Source organism: Lepidochelys kempii, chromosome 17 (assembly GCF_965140285.1).
Source record: "Lepidochelys kempii isolate rLepKem1 chromosome 17, rLepKem1.hap1, whole genome shotgun sequence".
Lineage (NCBI taxonomy): Eukaryota > Metazoa > Chordata > Testudines > Cheloniidae > Lepidochelys > Lepidochelys kempii.
Window position 1 is genome coordinate 20,851,382 of NC_136396.1, and position 15,253 is coordinate 20,866,634.

Consider the following 15,253-nt stretch of genomic DNA (forward strand, 5'->3'; position numbering starts at 1 on the left):
CCTCACTGCAGATGCTAGGAGTAAAAAGACTGTTTGCCGTCGTCCTGTCCTAGAGTGTTCTGCATGGCTGTTAAAGAGCTGCTGCACTCCACACTAGAGGTAGATGAAGCGATTCCTTTAATAACCTTGTTTTTAAACCACTTTGGGATTATTTGGGCACAACGGTGCTTTGTAAATGAGAGCCACAATTATTTATTCCTATCTCCGTGTTACAAAGCACTTGTACTCAATGGATCTTCCGGCGACATTCTGTCTGGAAAGCAATTTTCACTTAGGCGGAGCTGGCCCTTTATGCGCTCCAAGTGAGTCTTTTATTAAACACCAAGTGTTCCCTGAATTGGACTCTCAACCCTCCAGGGTCCCAGCGTGCTCCCCACCGACCACCAGCTTTCCGAATGTTACTGATTATTACAATGAGGGATGGGCCCAAACCAAAGTCCTGGATCCAAGCATCTCCAAGCTTTGGGGAAGTCCAACCCCAGATGCAAGTTGGTTCCTATTTCTCTAATAGACTGAACCGAAACCCTGGAGCCAAATACTCCTGGGGAATTATGAATCTGGATCTGGAGTAGTTAATGCCTGTTGCCTAGCCCTCAGCATTGCCCATTTGTCAGTTTCAACCCTCTGTGGCATGTAAGCATAAGGTTAGATCCTGCGCTCTCTGATTGAGGCACTGTGTGTTTGGACAGTGATAAACACACAATTTCTTTGTCCTAGAAGAAGGGAAGATGTCTTGTTTAATTAATTAATTTTACTGGATCTGGGTCAGGTCCACCTTTACTTGTAAACACTTAAACGCTATTGTATAAGGATCCCCAGTGAAATGCAGCCACTTCTGGGGAAGCACACCGAGGGAGTTTAACAGCACAGACAACACTACCTCACACTCTAAGGCAGCAAGTCAGGATGTTTGACCTTGGGAGACCCGGGCTGAAATCTGCTGATGGGGTGATAGAAGAAATGAAAAATCCCGAGTGTAACTGAAATGTGACAAAAACTTTCTCTGTTTGTTAATTTCATGAGACTGCTCCAAGGAAGCACAAAACAAGTTCTATGATTTCAACAGACACCATTTCACTCGGTGGTTTTATTTCTCCCTGTTCTTTCTCCTTGTTTATTTCTGCCATGCACTGATCCGACAGATCAGACATTTGGAGGAGTGTGGCATACACATCTTGTCATAGGAACAAGATCATCACAAGGAAAACGGAAAAGATAATAAATCAGGAGGAAAGCCAAAGGGTGAGAAACAAAAGGAGAACAGAGAAGAACTGACAGCGTTATCTTTGTTTAACGTTTTTCTGAGTCACCATTAATTATTTAAGATATTCATCTGCTGGCACCCAGATCCCGTCAAAAGGAGTGATCCAAGCTTTTCCATCACCAGACACACTTTCCTGGTTTTAGGGGAAGGGAGGTTGTATGGGAAACTGCTTGCTTTCCAAGGAGGAAAAATGTTGTGTGCTACATTTTTGGAGGTCCAACAGTAATATGATGGCTTTCTTTGGGTATGTCTACACTATGAAATTAGGTGGAATTTATAGAAGTCGGTTTTTTAGAAATCGTTTTTATATATTCAAGTGTGTGTGTCCCCACAGAAAATGCTCTAAGTGCATTAACTCGGCGGAGTGCTTCCACAGTACCGAGGCAAGCGTCGACTTGCGGAGTGCTGCACTGTGGGTAGCTATCCCACAGATCCTGCAGTCTCCGGAAATGAGATTCAAAAGTTCGCGGTTCTTTTCCTGTCTACCTGGCCAGTGCATCTGAGTTGAGAGTGCTGTCCAGAGAGGTCACAATGGAGCACTCTGGGATAGCTCCCGGAGGCCAATACCGTCGAATTGTGTCCACAGTACCCCAAATTCGACCCAGCAAGGCCGATTTCAGCGCTAATCGACTTGTCAGGGGTGGAGTAAGGAAATCGATTTTAAGAGCCCTTTAAGTCGAAAAAAGGGCTTTGTCGTGTGGACGGGTGCAGGTTTACATCGATTTAACGCTGCTAAATTCGACCTAAAGACCTAGTGTAGACCAGGGCTTTGTGTACTGAGTTTTAAGGCCAGAAGGGACCACTGTGATTCTCTAGTCTGACATCTCACCTAACACAGGCCAGAGAACTGCCCTGCTTAAATTCCTGTTTGATGGTGTTGCCCTGGAGTGGCTGGGCCAGAGAAAGCACAAAAGAAAGAGGAAGAGTAGGGAGCCAGTGTGCTTTAGTAGACAGGGCACTGGCGGAGCTCAATATTTGGAGACCGGCTGCAGTGTGGTAGAGTGGAATGGGCACTCGGTTGGGACTTAGGAGACCTGGAGTCTGCCTTCAGCTCTGCTGTTGACCTACTGCGTGACCTTGGTCAAGTCACTTCCTCTCTCCATGTCTCTGTTTCCCCTCCCACTTGGGGTCTTGAATATCTAGATTGCAAGCTCTGCAGGGCAAGGGTCGTCCCTATGTGTACGTACAGTGCCTGGTACAGCACAAAGGACCACTAGTGATACAGTCATATAAACAAGAGTCATGACTGGCTTGTCCCCAACAGCTGGCCAGAGGGCCAACAAGATGCTACTTGGGATCCCCCCTAAACTTAACAGACTTACTGCAAATAAAAAGCAAAGGCGGGACGGGGGCTTTTAGGACCTGGATTCAGTAAGATGCTTAATGAAGCACCTGCCTAACAGGAGTAGCCCCGCCAAGGCTAGTTAGGCATGTGCTCAGGTAGCTTGCTGAATCTTAGAGGCCAGGTGAGCAGAAACCCTCCCATGCTCACACGGGGCTCTCTGAACTGTTGCCAACAGCTTTTTCTTTCTTTCTGAAAAACAAATAAGCCGGAGGGAGCTGCTAGCCGAGTGCTTTTGTGGACTGGGGGAGGAAAGGTTCATTTCTCTGCCTTATGCTCCCACTAATTAACTTGGGAGTTGTGAGTAGCCAGGCCATTAATATAACATAAGGGTTCAAAATAGCCATCCCATCCCTTCCCCTTGGACTTGGCAAGAGAGCGGGCACCTGGCCGAGCAGTGCAGTGAACTGAAGCGGCTTCAGAAAGGAAATTCAATCTGCTGCAAGATGTGCTGGCTTTTTCCATCCTCCTTCAGCTTCTGTACCCCTCTGCCTCCTGTCTCCAGAGCCTTCTATCCACCTTCATGTATTTTCTTCCTTCTTTCATGTCCTGTCTCCCTTCCAGGCCAATGTCCCCATCACATCCCCCCTACTCGCTGTCACCTGTATCCCCCCTTGCCCTTTCCCTTCTGCCCCACTGGGGCTGGACAGGCATATGGATTCCAAGGCCAGCAGGGACCATTGTGATCGTCTAGTCTGACCTCCTGTGTAACCCAGGCTATAAACCTGCCCCAGGATTATTCTGAGAGCAGAGCTTTTAGAAAAACATCCCAGCTTGATTTTAAAATTGTCAGTGATGGAGAATCCACCACGACCCTTGGTAAATTGTTCCAATAGTTAATTACTCTCACTGTTAAGAATTTACACCTTATTTCCAGTCTGAATTTGTTGAGCTTCAACTTCCAGCCATCGGATTGTGTTAGACCTTTCTCTGCGAGAATAAAGGGCCCATTATTAAATACTTGTTCCCTGCCCCAGAGCTTGGGACATCAGCCGTGCGGCAGGGGCTGGGGCTCACGGGGCGTGCTTGGGTCTGGGTCTTCTGCCCCACGGGGCACAGAAGGGCTGCCGTGGGTTTGAAAATATTTACCAAACCTCTGCTCCAGAGTCCCATAGGCGCCAACTTCGTCTGGAGCGGGTGGGTGCTCGATCCCCATCTGCCCCCAGCTCCACCCTCACTCCATCCCTGCCCCGCCCCCTCTACCCCCATTTCAACCCCTTCTCCAAAGTCCCCGCCCCAACTCTGCCCCCTCCCTGCTGCTATTCGACTCCTTCCCCAGATCCCTGCCCCGGCCCCGCCTCTTCCGCCTTAAAAAAGGGAAGAAGGAGGATCCTGGGAACTACAGGCCAGTCAGCCTCACTTCAGTCCCCGGAAAAATCATGGAGCAGGTCCTCAAAGAATCAATCCTGAAGCACTTACATGAGAGGAAAGTGATCAGGAACAGTCAGCATGGATTCACCAAGGGAAGGTCATACCTGACTAATCTAATCGCCTTCTATGATGAGATTACTGGTTCTGTGGATGAAGGGAAAGCAGTGGATGTATTGTATCTTGACTTTAGCAAAGCTTTTGACACGGTCTCCCACAGTATTCTTGTCAGCAAGTTAAAGAAATACGGGCTGGATGAATGCACTATAAGGTGGGTAGAAAGTTGGCTAGATTGTCGGGCTCAACGGGTAGTGATCAATGGCTCCATGTCTAGTTGGCAGCCGGTGTCAAGTGGAGTGCCCCAGGGGTCGGTCCTGGGGCTGGTTTTGTTCAATATCTTCATAAATGATCTGGAGGATGGTGTGGATTGCACTCTCAGCAAATTTGCGGATGATACTAAACTGGGAGGAGTGGTAGATACATTGGAGGGCAGGGATAGGATACAGAGGGACCTAGACAAATTGGAGGATTGGGCCAAAAGAAATCTGATGAGGTTCAATAAGGATAAGTGCAGGGTCCTGCACTTAGGACGGAAGAACCTAATGCACAGCTACAGACTAGGGACCGAATGGCTAGGCAGCAGTTCTGTGGAAAAGGACCTAGGGGTGACAGTGGACGAGAAGCTGGATATGAGTCAGCAGTGTGCCCTTGTTGCCAAGAAGGCCAATGGCATTTTGGGATGTATAAGTAGGGGCATAGCGAGCAGATCAAGGGACGTGATCGTTCCCCTCTATTCGACATTGGTGAGGCCTCATTTGGAGTACTGTGTCCAGTTTTGGGCCCCACACTACAAGAAGGATGTGGATAAATTGGAGAGAGTCCAGTGAAGGGCAACAAAAATGATTAGGGGTCTGAAACACATGACTTATGAGGAGAGGCTGAGGGAACTGGGATTATTTAGTCTGCAGAAGAGAAGAATGAGGGGGGATTTGATAGCTGCTTTCAACTACCTGAGAGGTGGTTCCAGAGAGGATGGTTCTAGACTATTCTCAGTGGTGGAAGAGGACAGGACAAGGAGTAATGGTCTCAAGTTGCAGTGGGGGAGGTTCAGGTTGGATATTAGGAAAAACTTTTTCACTAGGAGGGTGGTGAAACACTGGAATGCGTTGCCTAGGGAGGTGGTGGAATCTCCTTCCTTAGAAGTTTTTAAGGTCAGGCTTGACAAAGCCCTGGCTGGGATGATTTAATTGGGGATGGGTCCTGCTTTTGAGCAGGGGGTTGGACTAGATGACCTCCTGAGGTCCCTTCCAACCCTGATATTCTATGATTCTATGATTCTTCCCTGCCTCCTCCCCTGAGAGATCCACATTCCCGCTCCTTCCCCCTCCCTCCCAGCGCTTGCTACAGCTGTTCGGTGGTGGCAAGCGCTGGGAGGGAGGGAGAAGCGGAGACACGGCGTGCTGGGAGGAGGCGGAGGAGGAGGTGAGGCGGAAGGGGCAGGGTGGGGAGCTTGGCTGCTGGTGGGGGCAGAGCACCCACTAAATTTTCCCCATGGGTGCTCCAGCCCCGGAGCACCCATGGAGTCGGCGCCTATGCTCCAGACAGCTCCGGCTGAATTTAAGCCCTGCTTGATCGCCATTATTAAATACTCCTAGATCTTTGTAGACTGTAACAAACCTTCTCTTTGTTAAACTAAACAGATTGAGCTCTTTGAGTCTATCACTATCAGGCAGGCTTTCTAATCTTTCCATCATTTGCATAGCTCTTCTCTGGACCATCTCCAGTTTATCAACGTCCTTCTTGAATTGTGGGCACCAGAACTGGACGCAGGATTCCAGCAGTGGTCGCACCAGTGCCAAGCACAGAGGTAACATAACCTCTCTACTCCTACTCGAGATGCCCCTGTTTATACATCCAAGGATCTCATTGGCCACAGTATCACCCCGGGAGCTCATGTTCAGCTGATTATCCACCATGACCCCCAAGTCTTTTTCAGAGTCGCTGCTTCACAAGATAGAGTCCCCCGCCCTGTAAGTATGGCCTGCATCCTTTTACCTAGATGTATAGATTTTCCTTTAGTGATATTAAAATGCATATTGTTTGCTTGCACCTAGTTCACCCAGCAATCCAGATTGCGCTGAATCAGTGGCCTGTCCTATTCTTATTTACCACTCCCCAATGTCTGTGTCATCTGCAAGCTTTATCAGGGATGGTTTTATGTTTTCTTCCAAGACATTGATAAAAACGTTAAGTAATATGGGGCCAAGAACCAATCCCTGTGGGACCCCACTGGAAACACACCCCTCTTGATGACAATTCCCCATTTACAATACCATGTTGAGACCTATCCGTTAGCCTGTTTTTAATCCATTTAACATGTGCCATGTTAATTTAATATCGTTCTAGTTTTTGAATCAAAATGTCGTGTGGTACAAAGTCGAGCACCTTAGAGAAGTCTAGACGGGATCTATTTTCCATAAACCCATGCTGATTTGCATTAATTACATTACCCGCCTTTAATTCTTTATTAATTGAATCCCATATCGGCCACTTCATTATCTTGCTGGGGATCGATCTTTGGCATCTTCCCTCTTGGACTCCATTCTGTCTCTCTGCCACCTTTCCCTCTCCTTCTGCCTGCCACCCCTGAAGCCCCCTTCCCCTCAGATCACACCTCTCTCTCTCTCCCTCCCACGCCCCCAGTGGGGCCTCTTCTCTCCGCAGGTCCTCTCCTTCCCCCCCAGGGGGTGCTGTGGTGGAGAGAGGTCAAGTTGCCTTCTCTCTGCTGGTCTAGTGGTTGTGGGTGTCTTTATGTAAAGGGGACAGGTCCCCTCTTTGTCCTCCCCCAGTGCCATCTGCCCATTCCTCCCCTCATGGCTGGAGGTTGCAATAGCGGCTCAGGGAAGGATTTGGCTTGGCTGGATGATGGTGGGGAGATCACAGAGCCCACCGTGCTGTTGGTTACAGGTTGTGTGGACCCATCCCACAGTCACCCATTGATTGCCCTGTCAGAGGTTCTGTCTATGTTCCATCTGAGAGAAGCGTCGGGCCCCTCCGCAGAGTTCACTTAGTCCTGGGCCTGGCCCAGGCGGGCCACCAGTGATGCTCAGTGGGTCTTTTATGATGCCATAACTTGGCCTCTGCGCACTAGGCTGAGAATCCACAAACTCATCTGCCTTTGAATGCAAGTCACTGGGGTGGGCAGGTTGCATTACTCACTGACTACGTTTGCACCCTCACCTTGAGATGATCACAGGCATACAGCTGCCTTTTATTGCTGCGGTGAGACCCCCACGAAAGGCTGGGATGGTTACAGCATGTCCTTGTTGTTCTGAGAACGACGTGCTCGCGTGCTACAGTGGTGAGCATGCTCTACCAGTCTATAGAGGGTGCTGAGATCATATGAATTTGTGAAACCTGTGGGAAGGGGGTACAGCCCCACAGAGATGTGCCCGGCACAAACTGGACCAAGCACACAACGAATACAATTGAGAGGGAAGTAGCAAGCTGCATCTGGACTAGCGTAAAAGGTTCTGTAGTCCATTTACCTAACCCCTAACCCAGCTTGGTTCCTGAGAGCTAGCTGAAAGGTGGGTCAATTCTGTGTCCTCCTAGTATGTGTCATGGCCTTCAGCCTAGAGTTCAGGGCATGCGGGGCATCTGAGCAAAGGCTGTAAGCCTTTGGATGCTGCGATCAGTATAAATAGGGACAGAGAGAAAAGGATCCTGACTGCTCCATTGTTGTGTGTGGGGGAAATGGAGATAGAGCAGAGGAAATTTGATTTAGTTGGGGTTGGTCCTGCTTTGAGCAGGGGTTGGACTAGATAACCTCCTGAGGTCCCTTCCAAGCCTGAGATTTTATGATCCTATGAAATGACAAGGGAGAATGGGTGAGAGAAAGTGCTGAGGCTGAATTTGGGGAGCTGAACTCCCAGCAGTAATTGCTTAAGTGGAAGAAATATTTCTCTTCTATGCACCGGCTGAAATTCCTCCTCAAGGTGCATTGGGGGGTGGGGGACAGGGGCTGAGACGGAGGGACAGAGGCTGGTAAAGAAAGGCAGTCTGGGGCAGGGCTCCGAGAAGCCCTCAAAGGCCTGCAAATACATGCTGAGTGGTGTTAAATAAATGAATGGCCTGTGGCCCATGGAGGAAAATTTGCTTCTGCCTGAAATAAGAATGCAGACCCAGGGTCCATTCCACACGGGCACTGAAATGCATGCCAGGTTTGGTGCCCAAGGCTGCACCAGAGTCTCTCCTTAAGGGCAGAGAATCCACTTCAAGTCCCTTTTTATTGCCCGTACCAATGATCAGCACAAAGATTAACCGTAAAATATCCAGAACAAGTGTTCGAAATGGGGTTCTTTTGATCAGTATTTAAAAAGCCACAGCAAGGAGTGCCAGAAAGATTTTAGCATCGCCCTCTCTTTTTTTGCCTGAAACTGAAATGCCAGGGAAGGGAAGGGAAGGTGGGACCAGACAATGCATCACGCAATGTGTGTGTGCAGAATGATGCTCAAGCATCAAAGAGCAGAGCCTTTGAGGAATGACTGATGCGAGAGGGACTCTGAATGCCAGGATCACAGTCCATCTTTGATTCCAAGGGTAGATTTTCAATAGCCCTCAGCACTGGCCAAGCTCTGCTTCCATTGAAGTCAATGGTAAAACGCTAAGAGCTTTTGAAAACCTGGCCAATGGCCAAGGTACCAGGAAGTTAAATTCCTGGCTCTGACACGGATTCATTGGGTGACCTTGACCACATCACTTCATTTTCTGTGCCTCAGTTTCCTCCACCGTAAGATGGGGATAATATTACTAGCTCACCTTCATAATGTGCACTGAGCTCAATAGCTGCAAAGCCCTGTCTCGGAGCTGAGGATAGTTACATGTTCATCCTGACACTAGTTCTCCCCAACATGCCTCCCCTCAAAGAGTCCAAGGCGCGTCCCGTGTCTGGCTTTTTGTGCCTGCTTATGATGGGCTCTTGGTTCCTGACCCTGGTTCATGCATCCTCTTCCTTGTGCTCTTCCAGTTCATGCTTAGAAATGATTCCCTACCCACAAGTATCGATGCTGATGCAGCGGCCCCCCCGCTTTATGCAGATGTCCGGACCTGGCCCCTGATGCAGTACCCCCTCCCCTCTTGTGAGGTCTCAGGGCCCAGGTCCGGACATCTATACTGCAATTTGATAGCCCCACACCCCAGGGCCATGCTGCAGGTCTTTTATTGCATGTAGACGTGCCCAGTGAGACCCTTGGTTAATCCCTAGCATAGGTGCAGCATAGAGAATGCAAGGCAACACTTCCCTCCCATGCCTCAGTCCAGGCCTAGAGAGAACCAGGTCTAGGAAGGGCATTCAGAATGCATGGCCCATTCGGTCTTCTGCCTTTCTGCTCAGACTCCCAATGTGTGTGTGTCAATTAGCATCAGCTGTGATGGTGTCTATTTGGACACCTGCAGGCTAGGAACCAGATTGAGATCCACCAACCCATTTGACATGGGCCATCAAACAGCTGCCAGCCTGTAATGACTTTCCATCACTGCTGACCTGGGCCATATTTGAACCAGTGACCTGTAGGTGAAACGCCCATCACCAGTCTGCCAGACCAGCTGTCAGCATCATTGTTAATCAGTGGCTTCATCCCAGTGAGGTGCAGTCAAAGACACTGTAAGCCCCTACTGCCCATCACAGGCAGATGGGACTGCAAAGGGCAAAGATATTAAACAACAGCTGATTGGTGGAAGACAAAATCCTTCCCTTCCAGTGGGGATAAAAGGGTTGATTTTTATCATCATTATCATCATGATGCTGATTTCATTTTAAATGCTTATCTTAGCTGCCCAAGGGAAAGGCCGGGGAGAGGCAGATCAGAGGATGTGATTCCTTCGTCCAGCGATGTGCCCACAAAAATGTAATTTACATAAGCATAAAAATATCCTGATTCCCTCTGGTTTTATTTTAGTGTTAAAAAGCAGGTTATTTAAACATTTATTTAACCCATTGTGAATTTAGCCCTGGTGGAAAAGGACCAAGCTGGCCGCCCTGGAGAATGAAGTCCACCCAGATACCATGGGGAGGAGTTCACATACCACAGTGAGGGATGATCTTATGAACAACTAGGCAGAGAGTAACCTAGATATGAATCCACACAAATTCATTCAATTTAACTGAAATAAGTGAAAGTTCTATGAAGTTCTACACGGTGCGTGCGAAAGGATTTGGCTACACAGGTTTTGGTATTAATATTCATATATTGGGTTGGGCAGCAGTGTAGTTAACATATGCTCTAGTAGCTAGCATGCTGGCCGGAGACCAAGGATTAGTCTTTGCTTTGCCACTGGCCTGGAGACCTTGGGCAAGTCTCTGTGCCTCAGTTTCCCTACTTGTAAAATGGAGATGATGATACTGACCTCCTCTGTAAAGCACATGGAGAGGTACTGTTGAAAAGGGCTCTGTAAGACCGAGGTATTATTACTATTAAAGTGTGGACACCGTTATACCAGTGCAAAGGTGATTATACACATCTGGCTTACTTCCGTGAACAAGCTGATATCAATACAGGACACCTTTATACGGATTATATTTGCATCCACTGTCAGGGGTAGCACTGATTTAACTGTGTCAGTGTAAAATCATGCCCCTAACTGAAATAGTTAACTGGGGGCAACACTGTGTGTAGGGCAGGGTCTATCCAAAATGATGGGGCAGATGCAGAGGAGGGGCTGGCAGATCAGTACAAACAACAACTCACAGACAGTTGTGAGAATAAAAATGGCATGTGTAGGTGGCTGTCATGTGTAGACTCCTGTGAGTCATTGCTTTGGAGTATTCATACAGCCACTGGGCTTTTGGGAACGTCGGACGTACCAGACCGGTAGGCCCATCTCACTCAGTATCCTGCTGACTTACCGAGGTCACCCAGCAGGCCAGGGAGAGCCAGGAATAAAACCAAGGTCTCCTGAGAGCCAGCCCAGGGGGCTATCTACTCGGCCACTCTCCAGGGACATACATTCACAGGCCAGCAGAAGATGCTAGAAACCCCCTAGTAGACAATCCAGCCTAAAGCAGAGTCAGACTCCAGTATCTGCAAAAAGAACAGGAGTACTCGTGGCACCTTAGAGACTAACAAATTTATTAGAGCATGAGCTTTCGTGGGCTACAGCTCACTTCATCGGATGCATAAAATGGAACATATAGTAAGAAGATATATATACACACACAGAGAAGGTGGAAGTTGCCATACAAACTGTAAGAGGCTAATTGATTAAGATGAGCTATTATCAGCAGGAGAAAAAAACTTTTGTAGTGATAATCAAGATGGCCCGGCTGCTACTCTGACTCCGGTATCTGAGGGCAGAACTGGGACCCCCGATGCCTTTATCGATGTGCAACCTACACCCTCTTACACATCACCTCTGCTTTCGGCTTGGTGAGTCCCACATCAGAGGCAGGTAAGGATGGCTCCCCCTTACGACCCATGCTGGGGCCACCTAATCCTCTCCTGGCCCCAGCTGGTTCTAAACTTTTTCAGAGGAAGCTATGCTCTCTGGGGGTGTGTCTGGACTGGAATCGCAGGGGGTGATTACAGCTTGTGGAGACATACCCGAACTAGCTTTATGAAGCACACACTGCTGGAGTCTCACTGCTCTGGTAGCTGAGCGAGCTAAACTAAAATTAGCTTGATCCTTTCAGCTCAAACTAGACCTCTCATGAGATTCTCAGGCTGCCAGCTCCCTCCCGTTCCTTAGCTTTGATCCGGCTTTTCCTTTGGCAAAGCTCTCAATAACTCCAGCTGTAGTTTTGAGGAGGGAAAACCAAGTCAGGACATCAGAATTTGACCTTTCGTGATTGTCCCACTTCAAAACAGGGGCCACGGGGCTCTAGAAACTATACATGCATACAAATTGGCGTGGTCCGTTGCCACACCGTTCCTGCAGCCCCCTTTGGCTTCAGTCGGATGTGTGAGTGCTCAGCACCAGAGCGGGTCAGAAGATTGTCACCCACACGGGTTTCCATTTCTCCAATATTTTTTGCAAAAATGTGCAGATCTGGGCAAAATTCCCTTTAGAGCAAATATTTTATTTAAAAAAAAAGCTTATGCAGATGTCCTCCTTCAGCATTTTTGAATGGAAGGTTTTGGCTTGTCATTTCCAATCACTTTACATCCTGAAATTAGGGCTGTCAAGCAATTAAAAAAATTCATTGTGATTAATCACACTGTTAAACATTAATAAAATACCATTTATTTAAATGTTTTTGGATGTTTTCTACATTTTCAGATATATTGATTTCAGTTACAACACAGAATACAAAGGGTACAGTGCTCACTTTATATTTATTTTTATTACAAATATGTGCAGGGTAAAGAACAATCGTATTTTTCAATTCACCTCATACAAGTACTGTAGATTGGGCCTTAGTTTGATTTCAGAACATTTGAGCTTTAACCTGTTCCTAATCTACTGAAACTAACCATAATAGTAACAACACGTAGCTCTCAGAGAGCATTTTTCATCAGCAGATCTCATAGGACTTTTACAGATGGGGAAACTGAGGCATTGAGCGGTGAAGTGACTCACCCAAGGCCACCCAGAATTTCAGTTGCAGAGCCCCAACAGAACCCAGCTCTCCCAAGTCCCAGGCCAGGGGCCCCTCCACTAGACCTTGTACCGCTTTAAACCAGAATAAGTATGTCTACACAGCCCTTTGCACTGACTTAAGTAAATTGATTTAAAATCACACCTTAAGTTAAACTATCGCAACTCTGCATCTATAGGAGCCCCTTTGAAAGATTCATCCCTTGCTTAAATGTGTTTTGCCTGGCTAGCCTGAGAGCAAAGGAGAAGAGGAATTCTCTGAGCCAGTGGGTGGTCACTTCATCCATCCTGGTGTTGCAATGGAAACTAAGTCACACAAGTGTGTAATTAACCCTTCTTCTCGTTTAAAGTGCTGTTCAGGGAGTTTGAGTCCCACCCTCCATTTATGGCTATTGATTTCAGCACTTCTTATTACTGAGGTAAGTGCCCCGCAAACAGAGAGGCAGCTGGTGGGTTTATCAATCGCTCTCAGATAATTAGTAATTTAGGAAGTTAAGGGAGGAAATAAACTGTGTGACATTCGGAACTAAAAGCTTACATTGCAATTGGCTGCAATCCATTTAAGCTAAAAACCAGCTCCAGTCCAGGATTTCTCCATCACTAGTCCAGGAATAAAGTTTGTATTGAAGAAATCTGCTTAGAGGGGATTATTTCAGCTCCTTAGTAGGTTTTCAAATCAGGGGAGAAGACCATGAACTGGCGTTAAGTACCCACCTGGAATGGACTCTGGCTTCAGTCCATAGGCAGTGCCACTAGTCAGCCAATGAATAATTTTGAGATCCTAGTGAAAATCTTGGTCTTGACTTTGCTCCCACTGAAATTAGCAGGATTATGCTAATGGTTTTCATGGGAGCAGGGAACTGGGCCCCTGGTTCTCTCTCTCTGTTTTAGGGTTTGTAATGTTGCCCAGCGTTGCAGTGGCTAAGATGGATCGCAGCAAAGGCCCAGATCCTCAAAGACAGGGATGCCCAGCCCTACCTACAGTCCATGGGCCATACATGGCCCACAAAAGCATTTAATAAGACCCGTTGCCTGCCTCAACACAATATACTAACGGCCGATTCATTAGCATTTTGTCGTGTTTACATCATTTTAATTGACACAAGTGTGTAAATAGACAATCCTGTACATAGAAATAACCTGGCTAAATACGCAGGAACAAGCTGAATTTAAAATAGAAATCAATACAGGTGACTTTAAATCTTATTAAAATATGTAGAATCTGTTTGGCCCACACAAGCGTGTGCTTAGTTTATGGTGGCTCTCCTGTGTAATAAGGTTGGGCACTTCTGCTCATTTGGATACCTATGGGAGTTAGGGGCTTAAATACCTTGGAGGAGCTTGGTCTCAACCCCTAGTAGACTTCCTGGAGTCTCTGGCACATCTCCCTTTTGGGGCTGTACGAAGCAATGCTTGGGATGGGTTTATTGTTTACATGGAGAGGATGGGGGTAGGAGCTGATGGAGGGGAATATCGTTCTGGGATGATGGTAAAGCTTTAGCAAAGAGGAAGGCTTGGCAACATCTCCTAAAGGTGGGCAGTCCCTGGATTCATCTCATCTGCTTCAGATTCACGACTGCTCTGTCCCTAGCTCGCATGTACTTTGCCCTGGGCTTTGGCCATTGTCCCAGAGGAGTGCAACGTTCTTTGTGGGTCATAGATAGAGATGGTCTCTCTAATGCAGCTGGGACATTTAGACGGGAAGGCCTCTGTGTCAGGGACCGTATGTTTGTACTGTGTCTGTACAGTGCCTAGCACAACAGGGTCTTGGCTGAAGCAGGAGAAAGGACAGACTGGAGCCATAGCAGTCGGTCAGAGCTACCAGGCAGCTGGGAGGATCGCCAGCATGGTAGAAACTTTGAGTAGGCCGGAGCAGTTACATACCTGCCTTGTGGGGGGAAGGGGTCACCTGGTTAGACCCTTGGCTGGACCCTCAGATGACTCATCAGGCTCAGAATACTCATCACACTGGTCCAGATCGAGCCTAAGGGCTACAGTAAAAATAATAATAAAATAATGATCACCTGATACACTAACGGCTTTGAAGATTAGGAGTCAATTGAAGCCAACAGGAGTTCTGCCAGTATAAAGATGGGATTGAATCCTGAGTAAGGAGATGGGGCATTAAACTGGGGGTGGAAACAGACTGAGAGCTCGTGGAGGGACTAGAGAAGCAGCTTCATGCCTGAGATTTTCAAAGGAGTGTAAGAATTGCCAGACTGGATCAGACCCGTAGCCCATCTACCCCAGTATCCTCTCTCTGACCATGGCCAGCAGATGCCTCAGAGGAAGATGTCGGATCCCTACACAAGCAGATGTGGGGTAATGTGCCCCCACATTTGGTCTCATTCTAGTAGTTACAGAGTGTCTTAAACCCTGACACATAAAATCCACCATATTTAGTATCATTCAGTATGATAACCCTGGACAATCTTGTTAACCATCTAAATGTCCAGTCCCTTTCTGAAACATACAAAGTTCCTGGCCTCAATAACTTCCTGGGGCAGTGAGTTCCACAGCTTAATTATGCATTGCGTGAAAAATGCCTTTAATCAGTTTTGAATCTGCCCCCTTTTAATTTCATTCAGTGACCCCCTTGTTCTTGGGTTATGAGACAGGGAGAGCTACCTTCTCTAGATCGTTCATTATTTTACATACTTGGAACATGTCCCCTATGCGTCCCA